At 36.3% G+C, this 18,772-nt stretch overlaps 1 long non-coding RNA gene across 1 annotated transcript in view; it reads right to left on the bottom strand.

Moving 5' to 3' along the window:
- LOC131873916 (uncharacterized) overlaps nucleotides 1-15,683 on the bottom strand; it is a 71,821-nt gene extending 56,138 nt beyond the window's left edge. Inside the window, exons 1-2 of the long non-coding RNA XR_009371805.1 lie at nucleotides 15,556-15,683; nucleotides 15,378-15,439 (exon numbers count right to left, since the gene is read on the bottom strand). This is a non-coding gene — a long non-coding RNA (uncharacterized LOC131873916). The remainder of the gene's footprint in view (nucleotides 1-15,377; nucleotides 15,440-15,555) is intronic.
- Nucleotides 15,684-18,772: the final 3,089 nt, after the last annotated feature.

Here is an 18,772-nt window from a genome sequence, read left to right as displayed (position 1 = left end):
GCTTCCTTTCAACCTTGTTAGATCACCTTACTTTCGAGACATGGTACATACCCTTTGCAATACACCTTCTAATTATGTTTGTCCAAGGTGTGAAAAGGTGAGAACCACCTTATTGGCAAAGGAGAAAGCATCTGTAGAGTCACAGTTGAAAGTCATCAAAGATACATGGCCGGGAACAGGTGTGACCATCGTTTCTGATGGATGGAAAGATTGTAAAAATAGGCCATTGATCAATGTTATAGCAGTGTGCCCTAAAGGGGCAATGTTTTTGAAAGCGGTGGATTGTGAGGGGCAAGAGAAAGATGCAAGTTTCATTGCCAATATCCTCATAGAATGCATTGGCATGGTGGGGCCTGAAAATGTTGTCCAAGTCATAACGGACAATGCTAAAAATTGTAGGGCAGTGTTGATGTGTCTTTTGTACACGACCAAACACAGAATAAAATACCTAAAGGTACCTTATCCTCTCTTGAACAAACTTTCCCAACTGCTAAAGATCTCGCCGAAGGATCAGTCGGAGCAACTCCAAGGTTCTGATATGTAGGTTCTCTACGTGTGGATAAGCTCTTTGCGGTACGATGTGATTTTGCTGGAATCACAAGGGGACTTACTTTCGACGACCTGAAAGCCTGATTTGCTTTGGATATTACTGGAACGTGGAATTTCAACGACCCTTGATTTTGAAAAAAGGAAAAAGGATAAGGGTTGGAACGGGATCTATTTCTAACACTAAGAACGTAAGAGCAATGAATGACCTTTGATGAAATTCTAACTAAGTCTTGCTTTGACATCCTAGGATCATCTCCACAAGATTAGTGCGATCTTCTGAGGAAAGTTTTATGATGTTTAGATCACCGCTACAAGCATGGACACCATCAGGTTGATGCATATCAATGAAGAAGCGATAATTGAAGTTAAGCTTAAGCTAAATGATTCCAGTTGACTACACAAGGCAAGTTTGCAATCAACAAACTGCTACTAGTATGGATATATGAATTTCACCGTTGGTCATACAAATTTCTTCCATTCACCTAATAACATGAAATCAAATTTGAGAAGTATAGAGACCATGCAAATTGTTGAATCGACCCATAGAATTCACCATTTCTTCAATGAAGTTTACAAGTCTTTTGCAACAATATCTTGACAACAATCTTTGCCTTCTCTTTCTACTCTACTCTAACTATTTCCTACTCTCTGACTATTCACTATTAGCTAACTATTAACTATTAACCTTTACAAATGAGGAGCCAGGGCTTTATATAGAGAGCCCTTTACAGATAGACGGCTTTGATTGTCTTAGAATCAATGGTTAGGATTACAAGATAGAAACCCTAATTAGGGTTTGTTACAACAAACTTCCTCTAGCCAATGAGAAAATTACATTCCAAGAGTGAGGACCAATAGGAAGCATGGGTAGGTACACCGAAGTTTGTGCCACCTCCAATAGATTAGATCATTGAATCTGGTCATGCTGAGATGGACCAATCCGACCGGAGGAATGATGACTGGGATGCCACCTTGTCTAACGCTTGTGTCTTGGTTGATCCTCCTCTGTCTTTGACGTGATGAATGATGAACAACGTACCTCCTTGACTCCCATATGCTTGATGAGGCTTCCTTACTGTTAAGTGTTCCTTCTTTGATAGCATACCTCGCATTGAAGTGTTGGTAAGGTCATTCTTCTCTGTCATCTTGTGGTAGAATGAGGTCTTGAGGCTAACTTGAACTCCTTGAACACCTCTAGTCTTCCAACGCTTCAAAGAACCTTGAGTCCTCCCTTTGTGCATGTGGAACGTCCTTGATGATGATGGACTGGAAGAGGTCGTCCTTGCCTTGGCCTGGTCTTCTTCCATCTGCAAAACCAACCAAAAGGTGATTAAGGACACATAATGAATTCATTCTAACATAGCATTTCCTACCTTAAATCATCAACAAGAAGACATTAAAATGAAGTTTGCTCAAAATCCTCTCCAGGGACAGGCCCTATTAGAATTTCGCTCTGGACCCTTTGGAAGGGTCAAGAGCGAATTTTGACAAAGTTGCTCAATCAGACCTCATTTTCATCATTACTTCACCAAGATCAAGTCATTCACCCCCAAAATTGCCAAGGAATAGGTTTTGCTCAAGGACCTAGGCAAAATATTAGACCACTTAGGAATTTCGCTTTGGACCCTCTGAAAGGGTCAGGAGCGAAATTCTTGTTTAGGCTCAAGTTCTATCACTTCTCCACTCCAAAATGTCTTCCAAGGCAAGCATACACTAGTCTTCTCTCCACCAAGGCTTGGGAATCCATCTCTTGACCTTCATCATGAGCAAATTAGGTGAAATTGAGAATTTCGCTCTGGACCCTTTGGAAGGGTCAGGAGTGAAATTCAAGATTTAGGCTTGATTCTTCATTCCCTTCGCCCTCATTCACTTCCTAAGGCAAAAACATGTTGATTTACTTCCAAATACGCCCAAGGGACTAAGATCTTGGTCCAAACAAGGAAGAAATGGGTGTCTTCCTGGAATTTCGCTCTGGACCCTTTGGAAGGGTCAGGAGCAAAATTTGCATTTTAGGACAAATTCTATCATGTCTCTCACTTCAACTCACTTCAAAGGACAAGGAAACCTTGCTCCATTCTTCCCTAAGCCATAAAAACCAAAATTTTGACTTGATTTGCAGGGGAAATAGGTGATCTTAGGAATTTCGCTTTGGACCCTTTGGAAGGGTCAGGAGCGAAATCCTAGTTTTTGCTCAATTCCTTCAAATTTATTGATCACTAGCAACTCAAAGTCATTCCTAAGGACATATCCAATCCTATCTCACCCTGACCCACACTTGACTTGGTACAAAACTGGGAGAAAAGAGTGGTTTTGTGGAATTTCACTCTGGACCCTTTGGAAGGGTTAGGAGCGAAATTCCTACTCTAGGCTTGACTCTTCATCTCTTCAACTCCAATCTTCTCTGGAAGGCAAAAATACATCACTCTCCACCCAAGGAACAAGGTTTGTAGCCTAAGAAAGGGAGCAAATGAGGTTTATAATGAATTTTGCTCTAGACCATTTGGAAGGGTCAGGAGCGAATTTCACCCTTTAGGCAAAAATATTCATCTTCCAATGCTTTCAACCACCTCTCAAGGCAAGAACACATCAATCCACCTTCCAACATGCCTTAGAAACCAACGCTTGGCCAAAACTAGGAAGGAAATGAGAGTTATGGGGATTTTCGCTCTAGACCCTTTGGAAGGGTCAGGAGCGAAATTCACATTTAGGCTCAAATCTTGACCTCATTTCTCACATTTCTTCATCCAAACAAGTGTTTTGCCCTCAATAATGCCTGAGAATGAGTTAGTTCTAAGTTTGGGTCAAAGTAGAATGTCTTATGGAGAATTTCACTCTGGACCCTTTGGAAGGGCCAAGAGCGAAATTGAAATTCGCTTTGGACCCTTTGGAAGGGCCAGGAGCGAAATTGAAATTCGCTTTGGACCCTTTGGAAGGGTCAGGAGCGAAATTTGACATTTTGGTCTCTCCGTCAGGATTCATATATGGAATATAACATTTAAGTATAAGTCATTTCCTTATACTTTAAGTTATATTCCATATATACTGTCAGGATGTTTGAGAGTGGTTTCGGACCTCCATGAGTTATAATGCAAAATCCAGTTTTTGGAGGATTCTTCAATTTTCCAGACTTAGTCAAATTTCAGGATCAGGATGACATTCCAGACAATGCCAAATTTCAGGACATTTGAAGATCAGGATGACATTCCAGACTTCATCACTCACCAATTTGACCTAACTCGGATCTTCAAAGATGATATTCACTCACCAAGCTTCATTGACCTCCTCAAACTCAAACAAGACACAATTAGCAACAAGAGCAAATCCTTGTCCTAAGGAAGACTTTCAAAGATGACCCTAACCCGAAGCATCCACTGACTCACCTTTAGCTAAAACAGAGCCTGCTCTCTTAGTGATCCCTCTGGCAACACTCAGCATGCAAAGGCTAATAGACAAAACCCTAAAAGACCCAAAAACAAACCCCATAAAGCAAAAAAGTAGGGGTCCCCATTTGCAATGGGGTGATGTGTGAATACGTCACAACAGGCAGCAGGGACTATAGTGGAGGCTACATATGGCCACATCTTTTGGACACCATGTGCAGTCCACTCACTCAATTTAATCATGCAAAAGATTGGCACACAAACTGATTGGGTGAAAAAACTATACGTGGAGGGCAAGGAGATCCAAATGTTTGTGACTAATCATCATATGTCACAAGCCATTTTTAGGGCCTTCTCCAAGTTGGAGTTGTTGAAGGTAATTACTAATTATAAATCTTATTTTTTATTTTTTAGTTTTTATTTTTTGTAATTGAAATAAATTGTGTATTTTTTTATGTCATGTTAGGTTGCTGAAACCCGATTTGCATCTCACACGCTCATCTTAAGATGACTTGTGAAGGTGCGAGAGGCCTTGAGTTCTATAGTCATCAATGGATTGTGGAGTGTATGGAAGCAATCCCACACAGAAAGAGCTTTAAAAGTAAGAGCATTGATCTTTGATGAGAAATGGTGGGATAATGTGGAATATGTTTTGAATTTCCTATAGCCCATTATGAGCATGATTAGGTATGCTGCTACTGATTGCCCATGTTTGGGTGAGATTTATGATGGCACGGATTGCATGGTGGAGAAAATAAGAGAAGTAATAAAAAGAAAAGTTAATGACCCAACGGAAACATTATTCAAAGTTGTGCAGAAAATTGTTGTTGACCATTAGAACAAGATGACCACCCCCTTACATCTCTTAGCATTTGCTTTGACGCCAAAATTTTATAGTGCAGAGATGCTTGCAACACCAAGGAGGGTGCCACCATATAGAGATGCAGAGGTTGCTTCTGGCTATAGGGTTGCCTTTATAAAGATATATCAAGATGAGGAGACAAGAAATGTTGTCTTGAGGGAGTTTGGCCAATTTGTATCCACAAAAAATCATGATGTTGTAGCTCTCAATGCTAGATATGGGATAGATGTTGACGAGTGGTGGTATGTACATGGTCAAGGCTTCGTTTACTTGCAGCCTCTTGCAATTAAACTTCTCTCCCAAGTATACATCTTTTAATTTTTAACTTTTATAGTTTTCCAATTCCATTTGATGCTATCATATTTTTATTTTATAATTTAAAAATTTCTAATTATGTTTTAACTTTTAACAGGTTGCAAGTTCTTCTTCAGCTGAGCAGAATTGGAGTACATACTCATTCATCCACTCAATCAAACGTAATCGTTTGGGTGCAAAGAGAGCTGGGGATTTGGTCTACGTACACTCCAACCTTCGTTTATTGTGACATAAGGACCCTGAATATAGTGTGGGTGCAACAAAAAATTGGGATCTAGCCCCTTAGTGTGCTGATTTAGATGCTACAGTTGCACAGTTTGCCCAAGTCTCTATAGACAAGGCAGCTATGGAACTTGAGAGAGACATAGCTAGTGGGAGTGGCATTCCAATCGATACTGGTTCAATTGATGCTGAATTTGAACCACTTGATGACCTTGGGCTTGGGTTGGATGCTTCAAATGAAGATGAATATGGAGTTTAAATCCCATAGATGGCTTGTAATTTGAATTTTTATTGTGTCATGACATTGTGAAACTTGAATATTATCTTTTTTGCAAATTATGAATATGATATTAGTTATTACATTTACGATAAATGAATATTTATTGGCATTGGCAATTATGGATTTATCATTTATCATTTATGTATGGAAAGTCACATTGTATATTTCATATTTGTATGCATTGTATCATTGTAATTATCAATAATGGTAGTGATAGTTTATAAATTAAATAATTATATTTTATAATTTTGATGTTTGAACATATATATATATATATGGACGTACCCGTACCCGTACCCAAGGAAATTTTGTTTTTTGCTGAATCTGCGAATCCGTACCAGATTCCGTATCCGTATTCGTACCCGAATTGGTAACTTAGGCTAAACAAGTTGCTGGTCACTAAGTGTGAGATCACTGACATTTGGAGAGTGGAAACGATTCATCGTTTACATAACATCTTCCATTCTTCATGATTACGATTCTTGAAAATGTGAAGTCTTACAATTTGTAAGACAATTTCAAATGATTGATTTATTGTTTATTTAATGTCAGATCAGAGGGGGCGGACGGGCATGACAATGCTATTAGAGCTAGAGCCATTTTGTTTCAAATCTTCCTAGTCCTTTGTCATGTCACGTTGCCAAGTCGAAGCTGCAATTTTCAAGGATGGGCATTATCAAATTCGAAGTCGTGAGTGCTTTTAGTCATTTTCTACCATGACACTAGGCCATCCAAAACCATAGCAACAAGTATATTTTCATAGAAACTGAAGCTCCAATGATAGGGTTATTGGGACCTTCAGGTTTTTTTCAGATCTAATTTTTTTTTTTTTTCAAAAAAGAAATTAAGGAAAAACAATGATTGCAGTGGGAAAAGGTGTGAAATTTAGGGGCATATTTTGTTTAGAAACTACTCTTGAACTTTTTTGTGAGAATTATGGAATTCATAAATTTTGGGAGCTGTTATTTTTTGAAAATTCAATTTCCTGCTTATTGATAGGGTTTCAAGCAGATCCGAAGCAAATATGAACTAACAATTATATGCAGATTTAAATAGAAAAGATAAAGAAATAAAACAGGACACAGATAACACAGAGATTTAATGTGGTTCACCCAGAATGGGTTACGTCCACCATACACAGTCGTCCAATCTTTCTTATTATCTAGCAAAAACAGTACATCAACCTTACAATGCCTTAAGCATCCCAGCCGCTTATAACATGCGTTTTTAGGGCAACAAACAAAGTCGGCCTTTTTTTGGGTTTTATTACAATTGTCGGTTTTCATCAAAAAAACGGCAAAAAAAAATTTCTCGGGGGCTGCCGCCCCCGAACCCCTGCCCAAGGCCCAGCCCGGCAAGGATACGTGCTAAGTGTACAATACTTTGCTGATCAGTCGCCACATTTCAACAATCTCCCACTTGGAGACTGAAACTACACGATACCACTGTACATGCAACATCCACTGGATAAAACACTAAGACTTGACTGGTATAAATTCCACAATTATCAATCAAGAAGACCAACAGAAACTGATGAAGAAATCAGCTTCTCCTGTGGAACTGCCTTTGTGAACATATCGGCAGGATTCTCACTTGTGTGAATCTTCTCAAGCCGTAACTGACCCTCCTCCAAAACAGTCCGAATGAAGTGGTACCTGAGCTAAATGTGCTTTGTCCTTGAATGAAAAGCAGAGTTCTTCGCAAGATGAATGGCACTCTGGCTATCAGTATATAATGGGCTATCCTCTTGTGTCTGACCCAATTCTTTCAGAAAATATTGCAACCAAATCATTTCTTTGCTGGCTTCTGTAGCAGCAACATACTCAGCTTCAGTGGTTGAAAGTGCAACAACCCTTTGCAGCCTAGAAATCCAACTGACTGCAGTTCCCCCTATAGTAAAAACATACCCTGTAGTACTCCTCCGTGAATCAATATCACCAGCCAGATCAGAGTCAACAAATCCACTTAGAGCAGCATTAGATCCTTTGAAACATAATGCCTTCGTAGTAGTTCCTTTCAAATACCGAAGAATCCATTTTACAGCATTCCAATGTTCCATACCCGGATTACTCATAAACCTGCTCACAACTCCCACTGCATGTGCAATATCTGGCCTTGTGCATACCATTGCATACATCAGACTACCAACAGCTGATGAATACGGGATGTTAGACATTTTATTAACCTCTTCCTGTGCCTTTGGGCACATCTCCTTAGTCAATTTGAAATGACTAGCCAAAGGTGTACTAACTGCTTTTGCATCCTGCATGTTAAATCTTTTCAACACCTTCTTTATATACTCACTTTGGGACAAATTCAAGGTTCTATTTTTCCTGTCCCGTGTAATCCTCATACCGAGAATTTGCTTAGCTACACCCAAATCCTTCATAGCAAATGACCTGGCTAATTTCTGTTTAAGATCATTTATATGTTGCATGTTAGACCCAGCAACAAGCATGTCATCAACATAAAGCAATAGGATAATATAACTGCCATTATCAAATCTCTTAAAATATACACAATGATCAGAATAACATCTATGATAACCGTGTTCAGCCATGAAACTATCAAATTTTAAATACCATTGTCGGGGTGCTTGCTTTAGGCCATACAGACTTTTCTTCAACCTGCACACCAAGTTCTCCTTACCTTTGACCTCATATCCCTGTGGTTGCAACATGTAAATTTCCTCCTCCAAATCTCCATGGAGAAAAGCTGTTTTGACATCTAATTGTTCAAGATGTAAATCATCTGCAGCCACAAGACTAAGTACAGTTCTAATTGAAGTCATTTTTACAACTGGAGAAAATATTTCATCATAATCTATACCTTTTTCTGTGCAAAACCTTTTACCACAAGTCTGGCCTTATATCTTTTCTGACCTCCTTCCTCCTCCTTCAGTCGATAAACCCATTTGTTAGGCAAGGCTCTTTTTTCTGCAGGTAAAGGGACTAAGTCCCAAGTCTTATTTTTCATCAAGGAGTCCATCTCCTCTTTCATGCCTAGTTGCCACTGTTGTTTGGCATCCACCTGCATTGCTTCTTCATATTCTTCTGGTTCACCAGAATCCGTTAATAAAATAGAATACAAAGAAGGAGAAAATCTTTCAGGGGGTCTACTTGTCCTCGTAGAACGTCTAACACTTGCAGGAGTTTGTGGGACAATCTGTTGTTGCTGAGCATCAGGTACCTGTGGCATTTCATTTTCAGGAATCTCATCCAACACCACATATTCTTGTTTGTCCTGTTCATGCTTCTTTTCCTGCATTTGTTCTTTATACACAACCTTCTCATTGAATATAACATCTCTACTTCTAATTATTTTCTTATTTTCAAAATCCCATAACCGATAGCCATATTCATCTATCCCATATCCAATGAAGGTACATTTCTGAGATTTAGCATCAAGCTTGGTTCTGTTTTCTTTATCAACATGGACAAAAGCTTCGCAACCAAAAGTTTTTAGAAAAGAATAATTTACCTTTTTACCAATCCATGCCTCCTCTGGAATACCACCATCCAAAGGGGTTGAAGGTCCTCTATTTATCAAATAGACAGCAGTATGTACAGCATCTGCCCAAAAATGTAAGGGCAATCCAACATGCAATCTCATGCTCCTCGCACGTTCCATGATGGTCCTATTCATTCTCTCTGACACACCATTTTCCTGTGGAGTTCCTGGAACTGTCTTCTGCTTTCGAATCCCATTTAAGGAACAGTAATCTTCAAATGCTTTGCTACAATACTCACCTCCATTAGCCGATCTGAGACACTTCAACTTTTTTCCTGTCTCATTCTCAACCAAAGCTTTCCATTTCTTAAAAGTTTCAAAAACATCTGATTTTTGTTTTAGGAAATATACCCATGTTTTTCTGGTTGAGTCATCAATAAAAATAACATAATAACAAGAGCCACCAAGAGAAGATACCTGAGCCGGTCCCCATACATCTGAATGTACAAGCTCTAACTTCTCACTCTTCTTCTTTTTCCCAACCTTGAGAAATCTGACTCTTTTTTGTTTACCATAAACACAGTTTTCACAGAACTCTAAATCAATCTTCTTTAGTCCTAGCAATAGATTTTTGGAGTGAAGGATTTTCATCCCTTTCTCACTCATGTGCCCAAGCCTATGGTGCCACATTATCGAATCTGTTCTTGCAACATTTATTGTTGTTGTCCCTGCAGTAACTTTATCTGTAGCAGCTAAGGTAGAGTAAATGTTACCAGTACACAGATATAATGTGCCTACCTTTGCACCTTTAGCTACTACTAATGATCCTTTAGTGACCTTCCACATACTGTCTGAGAAGGTAACTATGCAACCTTCACTACCTAGTTGCCCTGCAGAAATTAAATTTCTTCTTAAATTAGGAACATGTCTTACCTCCTGCAGAAACCAATCATTACCATTCTGCAACTTGATCTTTATCTTTCCTTTTCCAACAATTTGACAGGGCTCATCATCACCCAAATATACCTGTCCAAAATCACCTTGAACATAATCTAGAAAATATTTTCTATGGGGTGTAGCATGAAATGAAGCCCCAGAATCTATTACCCAAGAATCATTAACATTATCCAAACATAAGATTAAAGCATCTTGTAAAGTATTACTTGCAATATTAGCTTCCTTACTATCATTTTCATTTTTGTCTCCTTCTTTGTTTTTCCGAGACCAACAGTCTTTCTTTAGATGACTAGGCTTTCCGCAGTACCAGCAATCTTTCTTTCCTCTAGATTGAGAGCATCCTTTCTTTGACTTCCCTCATGACTTCTCATTCCCAGGGCCCTTTTCCTCTTTCCTTTGATCTTTCTCTGTTCTCCGCATTCAAAACACTACCCGATGATATTGGAGTCTCGCCTGTGCTTTTCCTTCGCATTTCCTCGCTTAGGATAACACCAACAATATCATCAAATACCAAAGTATTTTTACCAGAGACAGAGTTACTTACAGCCATAACCAAGCTATTCCAGCTTTCTGGCAAAGAACATAAAATCAAGAGAGCCCTAACCTCTTCTGCAAAGGTAATTTTTACCGAAGACAATTGACTGGTAATTGTATTAAATTCATTTAAGTGCTCCGCTACAGATCTTCCCTCACTCATTTTCAAATTAAACAAACGCTTCATAAGAAATACCTTATTCGAAGCCGAGGGTTTCTCATACAGCTTAGCCAATGTTGCCATCAAATCTACAGTCGTTTTTGCTTCTGTTATATTGAATGCTACAGACGACACAAGGCACAATCGAATGGATCCCAATGCCTTTCTATCTAAAATGTCCCACTCTTCATTTGATATTGTGGTCGGTTTCTTTGCCTTTCCTTCCAATGGCCGCCACAAATCCTTTTGATATAGGTAATCCTCCATCTGCATTTTCCATAACTGATAATTCTGGCCGTTAAACTTTTCGACCTTGAATTTGGAATCCTCCATTGCTCCCACTCAAATCTGAAAGTCCTGCCAATTTACAGAAAACCTCGCTCTGATACCAATTGATAGGGTTTCAAGCAAATCCGAAGCAAGTATGAACTAACAATTATATGCAGATTTAAATAGAAAAGATAAAGAAATAAAACAGGACACAGATAACACAGAGATTTAACGTGGTTCACCCAGAATGGGTTACGTCCACCATACACAGCCGTCCAATCTTTCTTATTATCCAGCAAAAACAGTACATCAACCTTACAATGCCTTAAGCATCCCAGCCGCTTATAACATGCGTTTTTAGGGCAACAAACAAAGTCGGCCTTTTTTTGGGTTTTATTACAATTGTATAGTACTTTGCTGATCAGTCGCCACATTTCAACACTTATGCTTGGGCCCCTCCAACAGTCTTTGAAGTTCTATTTAGTTTGCTTCCAATCACCACCAACCAACTGCAACCTAGCTACCATCAAGCTATATTACCATAAACAAGAAACATAATGGCAACGACAATGAAATGGAAAACTAAATTTGAAAAGGTTGTGCATAAGAAATGGGATATTCAAATTTAAAACTAATTGTACATTAATTATATATTAGAATTAAACAGTAATCAACTTAAAATAAATATATAAAAGAGGTTTTTATAAAAAATAAAGATATAACAAAAAAAATATTTGCAACCAAAAATAGAATAGAACTCATGAAAACTGGATTTTTTTGAATGATGCAACATCACTATACGTCTAGAAACAGTCATTAAAAAAGAAAATGGCATTTTATTCATTTTGACAAGAAACAGTGGCCTCTTGTTGCATTTTTGGTAACAGAACCACCAAGAATTGTCCTTTTCTTTTAATGACTACACAATTTACCACCTTGCCAACTACAAAGAACTTCTTAGCAGCCTTATGCTCCTCAACAATAGTTGGCACCTGGTTCGGCAAGTAACTCTGAGTCATCGATACAATCTGTTGGAGTAAATGAGTTTTTACCATTTACCTATGCTTAAGTTTACTTAGGCATCCAGCATTATTAGTTAATTAGTGCATTTAATTTTTATGGTTTTGGAAATTGGTTGTCGATTATGTTTACCAGCTCTCTCCTTGCCTTTATAAGCAAGGATTTATACATTATTTTTGCATCTCAATATCAATTCATGAAATTCTGGTGAAATAGTGTTTGCTTCTCGTATTGTGAAGGTGGTTGTTTGTAGATTGTGCTCCTAGGAGGTAGTTACACCAACACAATCTTCTCTATGGCACCTTGTATTAGTGATTATGTTTGCAGGCACCCCTACTTTGATGACCATCGCTAACCTCTCCACCAATGACCTTCAAGTCAACTCTGTGTGCCCCATTTCACCCTTAACTCCTTTTGTTACCTTGCTAGCTAGAGTGCAAGTTGGCACCTTATTTGGCAAGTAACTCTGAGTCATCTACACATTCTTCTTGATGGCACCTTTGATAAGCAATTACATTAACAAGCTCCCCCAGTTTGATGCCCAATACCAACCTCTCCACCAATGACATTCAAGTTGATTCCCACAGCTCATTTTGCCCTTGTCGACTCTTTTGTTGCCTTGCTAGCTAGAGTGCAACCTCGAGACCAACTTGGTCACCTAATTGTGAGGTGCCTTGTTGTGACTTACCACTGCTAACAACCCCTTGATAGAAAAGCCATTAGAAGCACCTTTGGGCACAACCTCGTTCCACTTGCTATCCAACACCATTATTCACCATCATAGCTCTGTTGTAACCCACATAGCCCATTTTTAACACACGCTGATGCAGGAGCTGTTAAAGTTAGATCAGATTTATATATATGATACTTTTCAAAGTTATAGTCACTTAGGTTTAATCTAATACTATATTACAGAATATAATATAGATTACAAATGTCTTGATAAATTTTCAGAATGCAATGTAATATTGAATTATGCACAGTAGTATATATGAATCGGGATTTCCTTTAAACCTGATTACACTATATATATTGAGCTATTCACAGTTTGAATTATATTATTTATGTAACTGTAGATCACACAATATTCTGCACAATATCACAAACTTAGTGTATTGTAGATCACTCACTTATGCCACAATGATGTCGATTGTACTCTTCAATGATAACCAATGCATACTTTATAAAATCAACCTCATATATATCTACGGACTTCCTTAAGGGCCGTGTCTCTACACCACGAGACGTGAAGGCAAAAGGACACAAGCCGATAATTGTAATCAGGTTTACTTTCAAACCGATTCAATTATAATATAATCGATTTAGTTAATATGATAACTAACCAATTAATAACAGATCGATAATCATTTTAATAACAGATGTGACATTAACCGATCATCGATATGTAATGCAAACAGATAATCGGATACATGCGTCAATGGTAGACATAGCATGGTAAATGGTAACCACAGCTAATCTCCGATAGTAAGTTAAAATACAAATCATGGTTAACTGAAGCAAGTAAGTCGAATCACCAAATGTCTAAGGCCAATAGGCCAATTAGACATTTGGATTAGCTAGGTTTGTCAGATGATTCCGACCGTAGCTATAAATCATCAACAGGAGCATCACCGATAATGGATTCTATTTTTGGAATTGACAGCTTCTGGGATGTCAGATGGGCATTAGATGGAGTAGTACCTATTTTTAAAACTTTTTTTAGGACAGTGATAGATATTTAATTTGTTTTCAGAGGTGTTTCAACCTATTTTTAGCAAGATTTGCATAGGATCATGGACTTGGTCAGCCTCTTTTTACAGCCTTATCATTTTTCTTTATTTAAGTTGGATTTTATTTTTAGTGGAGAGGTGAAAATGGTGGGCTGATAAAAAGAAAAGAAAGAAGTAGTTGTTAGTTGTTACCATTCTTAGTCTGAGGTAGAATAAGAGTCAGCAATTTTTGAGAAAGTAAGGAGAGATAATTTGCTGTGTGAAAAGATTTAGTTCCTGAGTGATGGCTAGTGTAAAGTCTTTTGGATGGTAGTCATTTTGGTGGTGTTTGGAAGAAAAATCTGTAGTCATATTATTGTGGACGGAAGTGTGAGTTTGGATGAGCAATTTGTGTGGGTGTTTCGTTCATTATATTTTCTCTTTTTTCTTCAATATAGTGAGTCGTGTTGTAGGAGAGGGGGGTGGGGAATTAAACAATATGAGTGTCGGTACTGGGAGTTAACAGTCTAACTATTATATGCAGCAGGATTACTGTAAAATCTATGAATCTTTATTTAGCTTTTGTTACTCTGCTCTTGTGATCTCTTTTGATCTTTAAGTGAGCTGCTTGAATCAACAATCCTTCATTGGGATCTTGATTCAGGTCTGCATCACACGCAACCTACTCCTAGTCCTCAATGGGTCTTCTATCCAGCCGACTACCACAAATCATTCGACTTCAACAATTTACTTTTTGTTGGTCTTCGATTAGTCTGTTTTGATACACAGAAGCCTGAAAGAACTTATTGCAACAGATCGCTATAATAACTAAGCATGAAATCATGGTTGCGGTAGAAATGAACCTTATTAATTAAGAGTCGTATATCTCGATCACAATTATAGTAAGTTAAAAGTGAAGATGTGAAAAATGTGTGTAAAGGAGACTGCAAGTTGAGATATATCAGCAGAGTACCCAACAAAATAATTCTGGAAAACCTAGGTTCTATTTCCAAGAGTTTTTCACATAAAATGTGACTGAAAGTGAGCTTCTCCGAGAGGTTCTTCAAATACAGTTGCCTACAAGGTCATTCCATGTTAAAGACTAGGCATGTGCGTAAGAATCTTAGCCCTAATGAACTTCTCAATCACTAAAAATTAAACATCCAGTTTTACAAGTTCATGTTTTGATCTCAATTCATCCAAACTCACCTATCATCCTACGAAAAGAGTCTCAAAGCATTCTCGTTGCCTTTTTCATGGTTTCCGTTTCCTTTTTAATGTAAAATTTCTGAATTTTCCTTGAGATTTTATCTTCCATCATTGGGGTTATTTTTTTCTGATCTAACTCGCAACTTGTGGCTGGCATCCTTCAATAACTTGTTTAACCTCTGACAATCCAGGCCAATTTATAAAGATCAATATTTATGACTTCAACATTTGTTCATTTCATTATTTGATTGTTTAATTTAAATTCAAATATATAGGTTTACACAAAGAAGGGAGAGTACAAAATGTGGATCCCAAGGATACCCACTTACAGAGAAACAGCATAATTGCGCTAAAGAAACTGACAGAGAAGCAATAAATGGGCCACTGGCGATGATAAAGACAATCAACAAAAAGTGTGAAAAAACAGAGACAAACAGATAGGTAGTAAAATTGTACTTACAGAGCTATTGGAGAAGTAAACGTTTACGCGGCATGGTTAACCTGAATGAGGCGGAATATCTCCTGTAATCGCGACCGGCCGGTAGCACATCTGCAACTTTTGTAAACAACAACTGATCTGAGTTGAATTACTGAAAAGTTAAGAAGAACATTAGATAGGTGTATACGTAGCAAAATACATTTATACGACTTTTTTTCCTTGGGCACAACTCTATTGTTTTTTCCGAGTGCTGATATGTTGCTGCAGTCCTTTCCAACAGTTCTTGATGTAATCTGATTTGTATTTTGTAGTTTTTACCATCTTATTCCAGTTTTTTTATTTTATTTTTAAATAAATCCCTTCATTGCATATTTATACAGGTGGAAAGTACATCGCCTTTGCCTTCTGGAATCATGACTAAGGTGTTTTCACACTTTTTTTTCTTTTGGAATCGAGATAAAAATGTGGAGTTCATGTGTTTAAAATTTTAGTTGAAAAAAGTAGTACAATCTTAATTTAGAGTTGTATTTGTTGTCTTGATTCTTAAGGTTTCAATTTGAATTGTATTGTGATTGTACATATTTTTTATTTTATTTATTAAAAAATTTATATAATAAAATATTTTTTTTAGTTAATTTTATTATTAATCAATTATGACAAGTTCATTTCTATTATCTATTAAAATATAAAATTATTTATAGTTATATTATAATTCTATTTTGTATTAAAGTGATTTCAATTATGTCAGCAAAAATATCAAATCTATTTATAGTGTGTCTATTATTCAATCATCCATTGCATCAAGTCACAATTATATTGTATCGTGTCATTGCTAACTATTTATGTACCTACTACATACATTGTTTAGTGTGTATTCTATTTCTATCATATATTAAAATACAAAATCATCTACAATTATATTATAACTATATTTTTTATTAAAGTGATTTCAATTACATTAGAGAAATATCAAATCTATTTGTAGTGTCTATTATTCAATCATCCAATGCATCAAGTCACATTATTTCTTTATAATTGTGTTGTGTCATTGCTAACTACTTATGCACCTACTACATACATTGTTTAGTGTGTATTCTATTTTTTTTTAATTATTGAATCAATAAAAAATGCTTGACCAAGACACAAGGTGGGAAGCTAATCAACTTTTCATCTTTAGAATATCAAAATCTAATAGTATTTTTTCAGCTTAACCAAAAAAAAATCATTTGCAAGTGCATGCACATGTAAGCATCTCAAGGAACACTAAATGTTAATACCAATTCAACTATCCACTACTAATCTATAGATTAAAAAAATGAAATAGCAATGATCACTCAATTCAATTGATTTGTGATACATATAAATACGAATGTTGTAACAAAATATCACTTGTATAAAAATAAATAAAACTTCAACAAAAAATTACAACCTTTAAAAAAAATCACAATTCTAAATAAGAGCACATCATTCACATAGAAGTAATATAAATATCTTGAGCAACATATATTTGAAAAATAAAAATATCCAAAAAATATTTTATCTTAATAATATTGTTCGGGATTCATTTCAATTTTTCATCAAGATTATAATACATTGTTTCTAATTCTCATTTCAGGTACATGATTACTCAACGTAAAGATATTCATGCATTTTCATTCTTACAAAATGACTTTTTTTTTTTTAATTTACACACAAGTACAATATGCAATAATTATTGTACAAATAAAAAGACCAATGTCTTAATACATAATGTTACTTTGAGTATCAAGCATGTGGCATAGTGAGTTGTTGTGTGAAGGGAGAGCACCATATGTGTGATTTACCTCCATCCACAAACTAGTGATCGTTTGCACACCTTTCTATTGGAAGTGCCCCGACCATTTGTGAGGGCAACAGATAAAAAAATCCACAAACATACAATGTCAATCGAGAACTAAGTGTGAGATATTGATTATGTTGCTTGCAACCTATCACAAAACTTTAGATATATTCTAGCTAAGTATGACATTTAGCTATCATACAACTTATCAAGTACTATTATTAAGAAATTTGGTAGAGGCATAGAAGCCAAACATAAAAATCTTATACATCAAATAATATTGCTTCTATTTTTCCTATCACTCATAATACGAATTACAAACATGTGTAGGATTTTTCATATCCTATATTACAGGAGAGTTTTTATACCTCATATGACAACTCCCTTTACATAGACAAGTAGTTCTTAAACTCATAAACAAATAAACCAAACTATAACAAAATTAATATTCATAATAATTATGTGAGTTGTAATAAGAACTCACTTTTATTTTGGTACATATTATTATTCTAACCCATGCGAAGACTAACATAATTTCCTATCCCTCTTAATATAAGCATGGAAGAAAGTACATCATATGAACTGGAAACAAAATCATATTCATGTGTATACTTTTAGGTCTACATACTGCTCTTTGGATCTTGCTACACATAATCACCTATGTGCAAGAATTTGCCCTGATTTCACTTCCAATGAACTTATCACCAACTAACCATTTTTCCAAGAAGTTCGATAATTAGAGGAACTTTGAGTCAAATGCTCTCCTATACAACTTTTACAATATCGATGATGTCTGCATTCCCCTCTTTTCAAATTTTAACACTTTGAACTATTGTAAGCCTAACTCTTGTGGCTCATGATCTTGATTCAAATGAAAGACAACTCTCATCAACCTTTCATGGTTTTCATATAGGTTTACAACAAACCTAGACATAAACAAGAACACATTGTTTTTTTCACCTCACATGGTTTTCTAGATTACCACTAACCGTTTCAATATTCATGAACTGCATTATATTAGTGCTTTTGTTCAATACATTTTTTTATGCCAAGAGATGCTTAAGGAAATAACTCACACAAAATTAGAAATAAAAGGAAATGTCATACTACCAAAAGCAACCTCATTGTTAGTGGCTAATGAAAAGCACTATTATGCTCCAACCTCTTTTGCCTCAATCCTCTAGTGAGATTGCTACTTAATTAACAAATTTGACTTTGAGGCTCAATTTCAGAATGCTCCCACACAAGATGGATGTTGCATACAAGTGATAGTGTGTCCAATTACAATTGAAATAATTTTTATAATTTTTTTATATTTTGACATGAGAAATAATAGACCTTATTCTAAAAATAAAAACTTTAATAACACAACATTTTATTGAACCGAATAAAACAACAAAACTAAAAACTATTTTGATAACCATTAAATGACTTCATTTGACCCCGCCTACTATACTATAAAGGATTTCTTCAAATTGTATGCTAGATGCGAGGGAACTTGACCCCTAAACAGTACAATCAGAAAATTTTATCATGGTAATAATAGTAGTAGAAAATAATTGAAAGGGAATTCTAAGTTGGAAATGCAAAATCTCAA

The sequence above is a fragment of the Cryptomeria japonica genome, chromosome 3 (assembly GCF_030272615.1).
Source record: "Cryptomeria japonica chromosome 3, Sugi_1.0, whole genome shotgun sequence".
NCBI lineage: Eukaryota > Viridiplantae > Streptophyta > Pinopsida > Cupressales > Cupressaceae > Cryptomeria > Cryptomeria japonica.
Note: the sequence above shows the minus strand (reverse complement) of the source record. Positions and strands in the feature narration are given on the sequence as shown.